Below are 12,963 nucleotides of genomic sequence, written 5' to 3'. Positions count from 1 at the left end.
TGTTCTCACACCGTGAATGCTTCAAAGAGTGTGTAGCAACATTCATGATGTTTTGTTCAATTAAAGTGGGAGCGGTCTACAGCTGCAGACGGCAGACTGCATTTAAAAAAACGCAACAATCAGCACAGCTCTACTTTGCATCTAGAAAAACAGTGTCTGGTTAAAACCAGCACTTTAAACATGCCCCAGCCATCGGGATGTCCACTGTCTTCCATTTCTGTGAAGTTGAGGCGATGTTGGAGGAAAGGATTACAACCCCGTTGAAATGCATTTAAAAATGACATGCGATATCTAAGGCTGACACTCCTTCAGCTGTTGTAAAAGCATATAATAAAAAAATTACATTCAGTTACAAAACATATACTTTTTAAACTGCTCACGAAACCAAGCTATTTTTAAATGCCCTATAATTGCCAGAGGGCACTTCCTTCTCCCGCTGACATCACTAAAGGGGAGGAGACTTAAGAGTTTCCAGGTGATGGTTTTGGATCTGTCATTAATACACAAGTGTTTTTTGTGGCTATAAATCATCCCGAAAATCAATTCTAGAGGATTATTCAGTTTTGAAACCTGAAAACAGAGCTCACGAGAAATCTGTTTTATGACTGGAAGTTTCTGATTGAAAAGACTGCTTCAGGTAAACTCCCAGAACACGGGCCTGCCCACTCTCTTCCACCTTTGTAATGCCATTAGGGGAAGAATTGGAACCATAGCCTCTAAGCCAGGTACGCACTGTCAATGGGCCCTGTTTGAACTTGCAACCTCCTAAATTCTTTCCTGGCAGTGACGTTGTGTAGCAACGTTGCCGGAACTATCGTTACCTGTGAATGAACATGGTGCAACGCTTTCTTCCCATGATCTGGCATGATAAGCTTAATCGCAAGACCTCGAGAAGCCCGGTCCCCGGAAGCGTTGAGGCCCAGCCATGTGTAAACCCGACACGAAGAGACAAGACCACCAGACACTAAGCACACCGGAACCCGTCAGAGTTAGAAGCCTTCTGCTTTCTACACAAGAAACTAAGCTACAACCCAAGATGAAACCCAAGGTAAACCTTGGTAGCCCATTGAATACATCTACTTGTTCTGTCTCCAATCCAAACCATCTACAGCTTCAGACCCTGCAAGGGTGCCTCCCCCAAACTAGATAAACACACCACATCGCAGCTCTGTCCGTAGTTCTTCTCTTCTGCATCCTAACACCTGAGTTGCTCTACAGCTGTCCTTGTTTGAAAAGTTAAACTGCACCGGAATTGCCATCAGATCACCAAAAACACTGTTCCACCTCCCGCGGGAAATACTGCAAACGTTATGTAGTTGGACAATGCCAAAGATATCGGAAAGCAAGATGACTACCACTCAACTCACTTTCGGGTAGGGGTTGGTGGGGGGGAACCAGACTGAGTCCTAAAGCTATACTCCCTCTGTAAAATTGGCACCATCTCTAATATTGGGTCCTTTTCTTACCAATGTGCAACACCAGGGCCAGTACCCCACTGAACCAATTAGAAGTCCATCTGTCTCCTCCGCTATTTCTTATGAGAGACTACACCCCAGCCAAGTACATATGCCTGGGGCACCCACTGATAAATATGTGATCCTAAGACCCCGGTTGAACTTTGATAGTGCGGTTGACCCTACCTGATATGGTCTAGAATGAAGAGTATTCCCCTCAAAGACTGAAATCGAATGAGTTAACTGTTGTAACCTGCACTAACACATACTTTGTTTTCATCAGGTATAAAGTATATTTTCATGTACCTCTGCGTGTACATTCCTTTATTCAAAGTGGTACTCTACTTCCCTGTACCCTTGTCTACCCTGGTACTCGTGAGTCTTTTACTACATTCGGCGGGTCAGGGTTACTGTATTGAAGCTTCCTTTTTGCAAATGACCACTCAGCCCACTGTTACATCTGATCCCTGCCACAGCCCACTTGTCCTTCTAACTTTGTTTGATTGATGATTTCTCTTCACGGGGAGACCCTCGTCGCCTCGCTTTTTTATACCATTGGGAAATTAACAGCAAAAAGAATGCTCTGTTAAGTTGACCGAGAGACACTTTTTGCATCATGTTAACGTGAAATGCATGACTGAAGATATTAAAATATTTCTTTTCCAATGAAGTTACATTTTGAAGCTAGTTATATGAACGCTTCCACCATGTGATTCGTCTCCAGGATCCTGCTAGTATATGTTGGTATTTCTATATTTAAGTATCAGCCTTAAAAAGAAATTCTACTTCCTTCAATAGAAAATCGCTTGCATTTTTCTAATTGTTATATTTTAGATGTGGTGCGTGATGTAGGTTAGCCCGTTAAACTAAAATCATTGATACTGGAGAACATTGTATATACCTACACAGCCCAAATGTGAAATGAAACACCCTTTTTAAGCAAAATGTGTTATGTTTATCATGTATAGTCAGGATCCTGGTTCGCAAGAGCGAGCGAACACTCGTTTCAGAGAAAGAAATCATATATAGCATGTGCTATTGTTTCTAGAATAGACATTCTATGCCGTACTGAAGTTTATGTTTTTAGCTATAGACTAAGGGCCCGATTCATGGAAGTTTTTGCATGGTTCAAAGTGACTTTGCACTGCCGACACAAACCCTGATTCATCGAACTGTGCAAAGTGTATTTTTGCAGTGCAAAGTCAGTAAGAAGTCATTTCTGCAGTATAAAATGACTTTGCACTGACTTTGCACTGCAGAAATACACTTTGCACAGTTCCATGAATCAGGGTTTGTGTCGGCAGTGCAAAGACACTTTTCAGCAGTGCAAAGTCACTTTGAACCGTGCAAAAAAGTCAATGATTCGGACCCTAAAGATCACCCAGGAGCTGAAAGGTAAAGGCTGAAAATCTTGTGGACATTTTTAATGCTACACAGGTGGATTAATATAGGGGGTTTCTCCTGCAAGAAGTGTTCACATAGTTAGGTCAATTCACCAGGCACTTTTCCAAACAGCATTTGAAAAGTGGGCCTCCAAGTTGGAAAATAGGCACTATTTGTGGCTCTATCCATACATGCAGAATACGTGTTACATTTGCTCAAATTACTCTATACCTCTCCGTCAGGCGCAATTAGCGTCTGGAGGTGTGTCTGTATAAATGGAAGGACAATGCATCTTTGATCACTTAAGAGTGTGAACTGTCCCTCTGTCACTGTCTTCCCTTGCACTTGGCCTGACCAGGTGACCACGCTTGAAGCCATCAACAGCCTGTTCCACTGTTACTGTGGCCTGCAGGACTCAATTTAAGAGGCCAAAGATGTTGAAATGTGGGAAAATAAATGCTTACTTGAGGCAGAGAAAAGTCTGTTCATCCTATGCTACACATATGAAGAAATGTGTAGATTTGCTACACGTTAAACTATATGAAAAGGATACAAGAGCATCTAATAAATAGCCTGGTGCAGTCTGTCCCTGTATCGCTCTCATGGCTCCTTCCAGAGCATCCTTTTTTCTTACTTGGGTGTAAGGCTGGGCAAATATCTGACCTGTCAAACAAACATTGCCGCCCTAAGTCTCTCACGTCTCAGAGTACTCTGCAACTATGCGAAAGCAGAATAAATTAGGTCTGTGGCTCAAGACATTTCAGGACATTAGCAGAGAGTTGACTGCATTTAGCTAGAGCTTCCACCGGGCCTGGCTGACCTCGAGGATGGACAAGCTAGGAAAACTACAAGGAAAACAACTAGAAGCAAGTCGCAGTAACGCATGGCTATAAATGAGGAGGGACGGCTTGGGCAGTTGTAGGAAGCCCATACACAACGGGATCATCATTCTGGGCCTGCTGTGGATGTTGGTGTGGTTTCATATAGTGCAAAAACCATGCCAGTTGACACTAACCAGATACACAATCACTGCAACCATTCTGGCAATCTCAACTCGCGGGGTAGACGCACCTTTCATAATTTATCACTGACATGCAGAAGAAGAAGAGGTCTGAGGTATAGAGCGAGCGGAGGGGAGAGGATTCACGTCAGAGACCTCCTGCAGGAGGGGATGTTCTGGAATATATTGTAAAGCACTTAAATAATGATGTCCTCCTAGGGACAAACATTTTTGTCCTAAGCAAGGCCGTGAGAGTATACGCTTTGCAACCCCCGAAGGTCACACTTGTAGAAACGGTGGTGGCTAGTGAACTTTTAAATTGGAGGGTGTAAACATTTCCTATGTGTGCGAGTGACCGAGCAAAGCAAGAGCGCCCCAACCAACCAAAGATTGTGAGACGCTCAAGAAAAAGAGCTTTGAATCAAAACAGATCGGTTCTGTTACAGAGAGCTGTAAATACAGAAGATCCACGCAAAATAGTTTGTGTTAGCACTACAAAAATGGGCACAATTTAATGATCCTTGGTACCAACCACCCCTTTTTCTTTTAGGAAAAGGCAAAATCTGAAAACAGCGTTTGGACACGGCAAACACGCACCCAAACGAGTACAGGATCTCAGGTCATTTTCAGGATTACCCATGTGATGGGACATTATCCATGTGGCAACTGCCACGCATGTACATTTACAGTGGTTAAGCAAACTTTCAAGGTCAAAGTTAAAGATTGGCATTTCAATATTCACAGTACTTGTAAAAGCAGCATTATTTTACATTGTGGAATGCCCTTGTTGTAAGATTTACATGGGAACGATCGCGAGACAAATCAGAATGCGTATTTCGGAACACTGTTCCAGAATACAAACTAATGCATGTTCAACACCTTCAGTGAATCACTTTATAACAATGGGTAATAGTGAAGAGGACCTCATGTGGTGGATAGTTGGACAAATCAACGCTGCAGATAGTCAATCGATGCAAGAAAAATTGGCATATAGAGAACAATATTGGATGTATAATTTAAATAGTTTAAATGATGGACTCACCCATAAGGAGGAAGGTTGTATCTGTTGCACAGATAGAGAGTTACATCTTTCCCTATATAGGGGTATTTGATTTAGGGAGAGAGTCCCTCTAATTGTTTATTGACAAGCTGAGTTCTTCATAAGCTGGAATAAAAAGCATCTTAAATAACGTCTCCCTAGAAAAATGGGTATTTCTTGATTTGTACCATTTACATTGGGCGCTTCTAGTGGCGATAGCTCCGCTCTAGTTTTTTTTTTATCTTGCATGTTCGTTATGTTTATTTGACGTGACACATCACCATGCCGGATTTGTTTGCTTATCTATTTATTTATTTTTGTATTTGTACAAGCGCACTAAGCCTGTATGCATCAGGGCGCTGTTGCATACATGTTACTTTCAATTACTGAAGGTTACGCCTACAGTACATACATGTCACTTTCATAACTTCAGGTTACAGTTACAGTACATACATGTTACTTTCGGTTATGGTTACGGTACATACATGTTACTTTCATTGCTTAAGGATATGGTTACAGTACATCACATTAGACAAGTGGTACAGGCAATTATCGATACAGCACATTGGCGGAGCATTGTTTGCAGGCATATGTACTTGGCCGCAGTTTATGTAGCTTATACATAGCAGCGAGGAAGAGAAATTAAGTTGCCTCACGCCAGGGAATAGCACGCTGCACAGACCAGACTTGCAGACAGTTTTTGTTGCTGCCCATGTGAGCACAAGTTCATTGAAAACTACTCCAAGGGACAATATGGATTTAGCTCATTATTATTAATCACAGGTACTGCATTCTAAAATGGATACATATTGCATAGATCTATAGATTGACGAACTGTTACTTAACCATCAGTTATGCATTCTGGTTGTTGCAGCAGTGATGTTGCTGTGACGTCTTGTCCACGAGGGAAGAACATATTTTTGCAGCGAACGTTGCAAATTGAGTGACCTTTTCCATTCACTGAAAAAATGGGTGCTAAACTTGGACATGGTAGATTAAGTATACCTTTGTCTTTTGTATGCTTTTGTAGAGGAGCAACTGTGTACATCTGCAGGTGATCACACACCCCCACCTCTCATGTATTGGAGACATGAGATTGTACTGTGCCTAACACCAGCCACAATACCAATACTGCAGTGAGTGTTTGAAAGAAGATACCCGTTGAGAAAACCCTACCAAATGTACCCTCGACATGATGATACCCTACTGTAGCAAAACCCTGAAGGAGTATAGATAGAAGCTGAATGGGTGAATTGATGATGTCATAAAGAAGTGTGCACAATGTCTCAAAATAAAGAAAAATTACATGGTGTGAGTCCTAAGTGACAAACGACGATGCAAGAGTTCAAGTGAACTATTGACAGAGGCAAGAAAAAGACTACGAAGTAAATCAGATGTTGCAGAAAACAGAAGTTCAACACGTGTACAGATGCTGAAACGCAAGGTAAATTAAGTCATCATATAGGGCAGGTATAAGTAGTAAATAGAATGCAGGCAAAGCCACCATTGTATAGAAACTGGACATTGGTACCATGAATTAAGTAAGCCAGAACCCATGAAGCGGGAATGGAAAAACTGTGTTGCAGCAAGAATAATAAGCTCATGGAGCTGCATGGTGAGGCTGCCTGCCTGGAGACAAGATTCAGCTATCTATTCTGAACAAGGACGAGTATGCGGAGGATGAACCTTCTCCATTAAGGAGCAAGAAAATCACAAAGGGTGCCAAGCTTTAATCTGTTTTGAGCATTTAGAAAGCTGAAAAATTGACCAAATCGTGGTCTGTCACGTGAGGCAGGGATGGAAATAGAGCTTGAACTTGGAGTTCCAGATAGGATAGAGATTGCCCCAACTCCTGTGCATTCTCAAAGACAAGGATACCCTGCAAGGCCAAGTACAAAGACAATTTCATGGCAGAAGGCATGTGCGATGAGATGCTAGGCTAATTCGGTGGTGAGGTAGTTACATGTCCTATCTCCTTGCACCTGGGTCTGGGCTTACATGTTGCTAAATAAACCGAATGTTCCAGACATGGCACAAGCGTGCCAACCAATTATATCAGTCCATATAATGAAGGATCTTATAGTTTGAAAACCAATGAGAAACTGTGTATCTAATGTTTCTGTATTTTTTTTTTTAAACTTTAGTTTTTATTTGCATTTTTTATGTAACAAACAACAAAGAAAGAACTAAATGACCCCTCCCCCCCTCCCTTAGTAGCCCCCCCCCGAACTCCTCCCCCCCGTGTCCATTCCGGTTGTTTGTCTTTGGGAGACTCCCTATGTGGCTCCGTCTCATGAGCCTCGAGGTCGATGCGAATTGTGACCGCTTCTCTGGTTGGCTTAACGCCTCCGTACCCCCGGACGCGGGGACCCAGTCCGTATTTTTCTGTCTTGCTGGACTAGACCCGTTCCTTTCTGGAGAAGCACCTTCCCTTAAGTTCAGTGGACATCCCATCCCCAGGACTGCTGCACCCCGTACCAGTCTGTAAGGAATGAGCTGGAATCATTATTCACCATGGCGGTTAATTTGTCCATCAAGAACATGTTTTTTACTTTTTTCAGCCAGTCCTCCTTGGATGGGGGTTCGGGACTCTTCCATTTTTGGGCCAGGGCTACCCTGCCTGCTCTCAGCATGGTTTCCCACATCCTTGGGTATCGGTGGAGCTCTGTGTCCTCCGGGGGGAGGCCCAGCAACATCGTTAAAGGGTTTAGCGGCAGACTATCCTCCATTACTTCCTTTATCCAGCCCCTCACCGACTCCCAGTAGGACTGTACTTTCGGGCAGTGCCACCACATGTGGCTTCTAGATCCTGTCTGACCGCAACCTCTCGGACACCTCGGGGACACCCCGGAGAACATTTTGGACAGTTTTACCGGGTCTCTGTGCCACCCCTGTATTATCTTAAAGTTATGCTCCATGTCCGAGGTGAATAGGTTTCCATGGAATGCTATCTTGAATATTTTGGCCCAGGCGTCCTCGGAGATCTCCTCGCCCGCCAGGTCGTCCCAGAACCGGCGGAAGCCCCTTCTTCCTTTGAGGTTGTAGGTATTCAGTAGTTTATACACACTGGACACTGCCCCCTTCCTAGACGTCGCAGAGTCTAGCAGCTTCTCAAAAGGGGTCAACTGCCTACTCAGGTTTGGGCCCCATGCTTTGGCGCAAAGGATGCCCTTCAGGCGGAGGTACTCGAATATTGAGAGTGATCCCTGTCCGAGGGCAGCTTTCAAGTCCTCATAAGGCAGAAATTCACCTTCTCTGAACATCTGCCCTGCCCACTCCAGGCCCCTATCTGACCAAGTCTGAGAGTTCCTGAACCCCTGCCCTCCTAAGTTGATAGGGTGACCCCATAGAGAGGACATTGGAGAGGGCCATGTGGTAAGATGAGCGGTGTTGGGGCCCTCTTTCCAGATGTCCCAGAGGACTCCCAGGGTCGGGTGTGATTTTAAGTGTTTCGGGATCGTTTTGCGTGGGGCCCATAGGAGGTCTCTGACCTTTAGGGGGTGAGCGTCCATGTCTTCCAGGTAGGACCAGTACGTTCCCAGCCCTTCCTTCATGTGCTATAGGAGGACGCGCAGTTGGGCCGCGCAGAAGTATAGGTGGAAATCCGGTAGCCCAAATCCCCTCTCCTCCCTTGGCAGGGTCAGCGTAGCCCTTCCGGTTCTTGGGGTTTTCCCTTGCCATACAAAGTCTCGTACCCCGTTCTGCAAGTCTCTGAAGCTCTGTGCTGGGACCCTAGTCGGGAGTGCAGTGAAGAGGTACAAGAGCCGAGGGAGTACGTTCATTTTGATTGCGGTCATTCGGCCGTACCAAGAGAGGATCATCTTCCCCCATCTCCTTAAATCTGAAGTGATCACCGCAATCATGGGGTTGTAATTAGCTGCTCCTAAATTCGCTAGATCCCTGGTGAGAAGTACCCCCTGATATTTTATGGCAACCTTACCCACCTTAATCCCGTGAAACCTAACCAAGGGGTCTAGCACTGGGTCTGTTGTCCTCATTGGTAGCATGATGGATTTCCCCGTGTTAATTTTTAGGCCTGAAAAGCGACCAAACGCAGAGACCAGGGCCAGGAAGGGGGGGAGTGAGGAAACCGGGTCCACCAGGTAGGCCAGGACATCGTCCGCAAATAGGGAGAGCTTAAATTCTACCTCACCCCTTTTGATACCTCTAATATCTGGGCTGGCTCTGACCGCTATTGCCAACCCCTCCATCGTAAGGACGTATATCAGGGGAGAGAGTGGGCATCCCTGCCTTGTCCCGCGGGAGAGGGGGAATGATTCAGACAATGTCCCATTCACCTGTACCCTTGCCGTTGGGCCCGATAGAGGGCGGATATCCAAAGCATAATGTGAGTACCAAAACCCATCCTCCGGAGGAGGAGCTCCATGTAGCGCCACTCCACCCTATCAAAGGCCTTCTCGGAGACAAGGGAAAGGATGCAGGCGTCCAAGTCCGATGATTGGGCGAAGTGAAGGAGGTCTATTGTTTTGCGGATGTTATCGGACCCCTGCCTTCCTCTAATGAAGCCCACCTGGTCCCCGTGTACTAGTTTCGGCATGATACCTTCCATTCTCCTCCCCACCACCTTGGCCAAGATCTTGACGTCAATGTTTAATAGTGATATGGGGCGATAGGAAGAGCAATCCGCTGGGTCCCTTCCCTCTTTGGGTAAGACTGCTATAATAGCTCCCATCATAGATTCTGGGAGGATGTCACCCTCCAGCACCGCATTGAAGACCCTTGCAAGGTAAGGGGCCAGAGTGGAGCGAAATCTCTTGTAGAAGAGGACGGAAAAGCCGTCCTCCCCCGGGGTAGTGCCCACCTTCATCCCACTAATCACCTTGTCCACCTCATCCTCGGTTATCGGGCCCTCCAACCCCTCGGATATTTCCCCGGAGAGGGACGGGATCCGTATGGAGTCCAGGAAGTTTTCTATCTGGGTGTCGTCCCCTTCGTATTCGGATGAATAGAGGGTTCTATAGTATTGCCGGAAAGCCTCTACTATGTGGGGAGAGTCACATCCCAAGAGTCCCCGGGTTTCCCTCACTTCCTTTACCCTCCTGCTTTTCTGTACCTCCCTTAACTTCCAGGCTAGGATCCTGTCCGCCTTGTCCCCTTTCTCATAATATTTTTGCTTAACCATTTGAAGACTCCTCTCCGTTTTGTGTAGGAGGAGGTTTTTAAGCTGGAGCCTATAGTCCGCCAGTGCTGCCACCCGGTAGCGGTCTAGGGGTTGGGTCGGGGATCCCTCCGGCTGGAGCCTGGCTATCTTTTCTCGCAGGGCTTTCTCCTGGGCCAATCTCTCCCTCTTCTTTAGGGCACCTATCTTTATGAGGACTCCTCTTAGGGTTGCCTTGAAGGCGTCCCAGAGCGTGTGCGTGGTCACCTCTCCGTTGTCATTAAGCTCAAAGAACTCCGTTATGGAGTCCAAGACCTCCTGAGCAATGACCTCATCCTTTAACAGGGCGTCATTACATTTCCAGCGCCCTTTGCTTTCCCTATTCCAGCCTATTGTGATGCTGATGCGGACCATGTCGTGGTCCGACCAGGGGACTGGGTCTATCCTGAAGCCTGATACAAACGGGCAAAGACTGTCGTCTGTTAGGATGTAATCTATCCTGGAGAATGAATTATGTATAGCAGAGTGGTAAGTGAAGGAGGGGATCCCTGTCCTCGGGGTCAGGATAGTATCTATCAGGCCCAGGTCCTCATTTACTCTCCGGAAGCTCTGTGCCATGGCCTCTTCTACGGGCCTGGGGTCGAGGGGGCCCATCCGCTTCCTATCCAAGGTGGGATCCAGGACCATGTTAAAGTCACCTCCCACCACTAGTGGGCCCTTCATGAATAGCCTGAGCTTGTCCCTAGTTTCCTCCCAGAATTGGGCCTGGTTTTCGTTCGGGCCGTACACCACCGCAAGGGTGATGGAGGCCCCCTGTAGGGTGCCCCGTATCAGCAGGTAACGGCCTTCGGGATCTTTCAAGATCGCCTCCTTCTCAAACCCTACGCTCCTTCCTATTAATATGGCCACCCCCCTTTTTTTAGATCTGTTGGAAGCGTGATAAACCTCCTCAATTCCACCCCCCTGCAGCCTGGGCTCCTTCCCCCTAGCCCAGTGTGTCTCTTGGACAAACAGTAGGTCTAGTTTCGCCCGCTTAAACTCTCTACAAATCAGAGATCTTTTTGTGGGGGTGTTCAGTCCCCTCACGTTCAGGGTGCCCACTCCCAGGGCCGGATGGCTGTCAGCCATAGTCAATGTTTCCTGCCATACTGGTCAACAATTTCGCATCGGTTCTCCCTTTTCGCTCCCCTTGATTCACCGGTTGGACACTATTGAAATGAACCCCCAACAGCCCCTCTAACCCTATCCCCAACAAACAAACCCCAACTTGGTCATAAACCCCCACCCCCTCCCCCGGCGTCCAGCCAGATAGTTCCGCCATTACTGGCTTTTTGGCCGGACCACCAGCCTGCCCCTTTCGGCCAGGCAATCCTTACGGAATCTCTTTCGTGTGAGCCCCCCCCCCGATTTCTTTCCCGTAATTGCCCCCTTTTGTACTTGCTGTTCAGCATGATTCTGGGATCGTTCTTGCCTTTCGGCGGTCCCCGTGTTACTGCCTTGTAGTTAGTCTGCTAACTCCGGACGTTCCGGGGGACCGGTCTTTCGCGCCAGTGCTGGCTGGGACCCCCTTGGTAATCATCCCTCCGAGTCATTTCGCTCTGCTTCTTTCGCTGGAGAGGGTGTGTTCATTTTTCTAAATTTCCGTGCCCCAGATTTCTTTCTCCTTTCGCTCGCTGGGCCCGGGCCGCCCGCTCCGCCCGTCGCCGGTCCTGATGGCTCCCTTCGGGGGGGCGGGTCCATCACATAGTCCTGGATGGCTCCTTTAATGTCCTCCTCAGTAATCAGCGTCGTCCGTTGGCCCTGATATTCGAAAGTCAGGGAGAAGAGAAAGCCCCATCTATATCGTACTCCCTTGTCCTTCAGCAGCTGTGTGAGGGGGCGGCACATCCTGCGTTTGGAAAGAGTGTATGCAGAGAGGTCTTGAAAAATGGAGACCTGCAAATTATTGTACGTTATCTCTTGAGTCTTCCTGGCTGCTTCCAGTACCCGTGTTTTCTCTAGGCAGTAGTGGAACCGGACCAGGATCGAGCGAGGGCCCCCTGCTCGTCCTCTCGCCCTGTGTACTCGGTCAAATGTGAGCTCAGCGGTCATCTCCTCGTCGAAGAGGAGGGCTATTATGCTCCGCACCATTCTGGTAAGCTCTCTCTCCGTTTCCCCCTCTGCCTCCGGAACTCCAAAAAACCTGAGGTTGTTTCTTCGTTCCCTATTCTCGAAATCATCCATTTGTCTGGACCTCTCCTCCTCCTTCTTCTCCAGAGCTGCTAACCTCATGTTAGTCTCTATCTCCAGGGTTGTTGAGGAGGATTGGTTGGATTCAACCTGCAGGAGTCTGTCCTCCACTTTGTCAACCCGTCGGTCCATCTTCTCCAGTTTCTGGGCTATGTCGGAGCGCATGTCTCTAATTTCTTGCAATATGGATGCAAAGCCCCTCTCCATTGCCTCCGTTGCGTGGGTAGTGGCCTCTGAGTGGGCCATCTCCCGGGCACAGGCCGGGTCTCTTCCGTGTGTGCTTGGGTCTCGGTAGCGGTATTTCTGTAGACTCTTTTGCCAGTCCATTCAGTCTCCCCCTGGACGCTCCGTTGGTTGTACTTGGGCTGGGGTGGGGCTCCTGGAGGGTCACCTCGCGGGATCACCTGAGCTCGTGGAAGGGCGGGCACACGCCCCGCCTGTCTCGGGCGGGGGCCTCACACCCGGTGACCGCCGGGCCTTCTGTGCCCTCTGTGTCTTCCTTGGGGGGGGCTTGTTTGCCCTTATGTCGTGCTGCTTGGGCCCAGAGCCCTCTCCGGTGGCGGGGCTGGGGGGCCGAGGGGATCCGTCACTTCTTTCTCCTCCCGCCTGCTCCTGCCGTGCCTGGGGGACCTCTCAGGGTGGGCACTCGCCCCGCCGTTCCCCGGCGGGGGCCTCACACCCAGTGTCTTCCGGGCCTTCCTTGCCCCTTGTGTCTTCCTTACCGCGGGTGGGGTGCGGC

The 12,963-nt window shown here is 47.9% G+C and overlaps 1 protein-coding gene across 1 annotated transcript in view; it reads right to left on the bottom strand.

Moving 5' to 3' along the window:
- LOC138467436 (FERM domain-containing protein 6-like) overlaps positions 1-12,963 on the bottom strand; it is a 316,289-nt gene that overhangs the window by 203,324 nt on the left and 100,002 nt on the right. The gene's annotated exons all lie outside the window — the stretch shown is intronic.

This window comes from Ambystoma mexicanum, chromosome 4q (genome assembly GCF_040938575.1).
Source record: "Ambystoma mexicanum isolate Mex_15411 chromosome 4q, UKY_AmexF1_1, whole genome shotgun sequence".
NCBI lineage: Eukaryota > Metazoa > Chordata > Amphibia > Caudata > Ambystomatidae > Ambystoma > Ambystoma mexicanum.
Note: the sequence above shows the minus strand (reverse complement) of the source record. Positions and strands in the feature narration are given on the sequence as shown.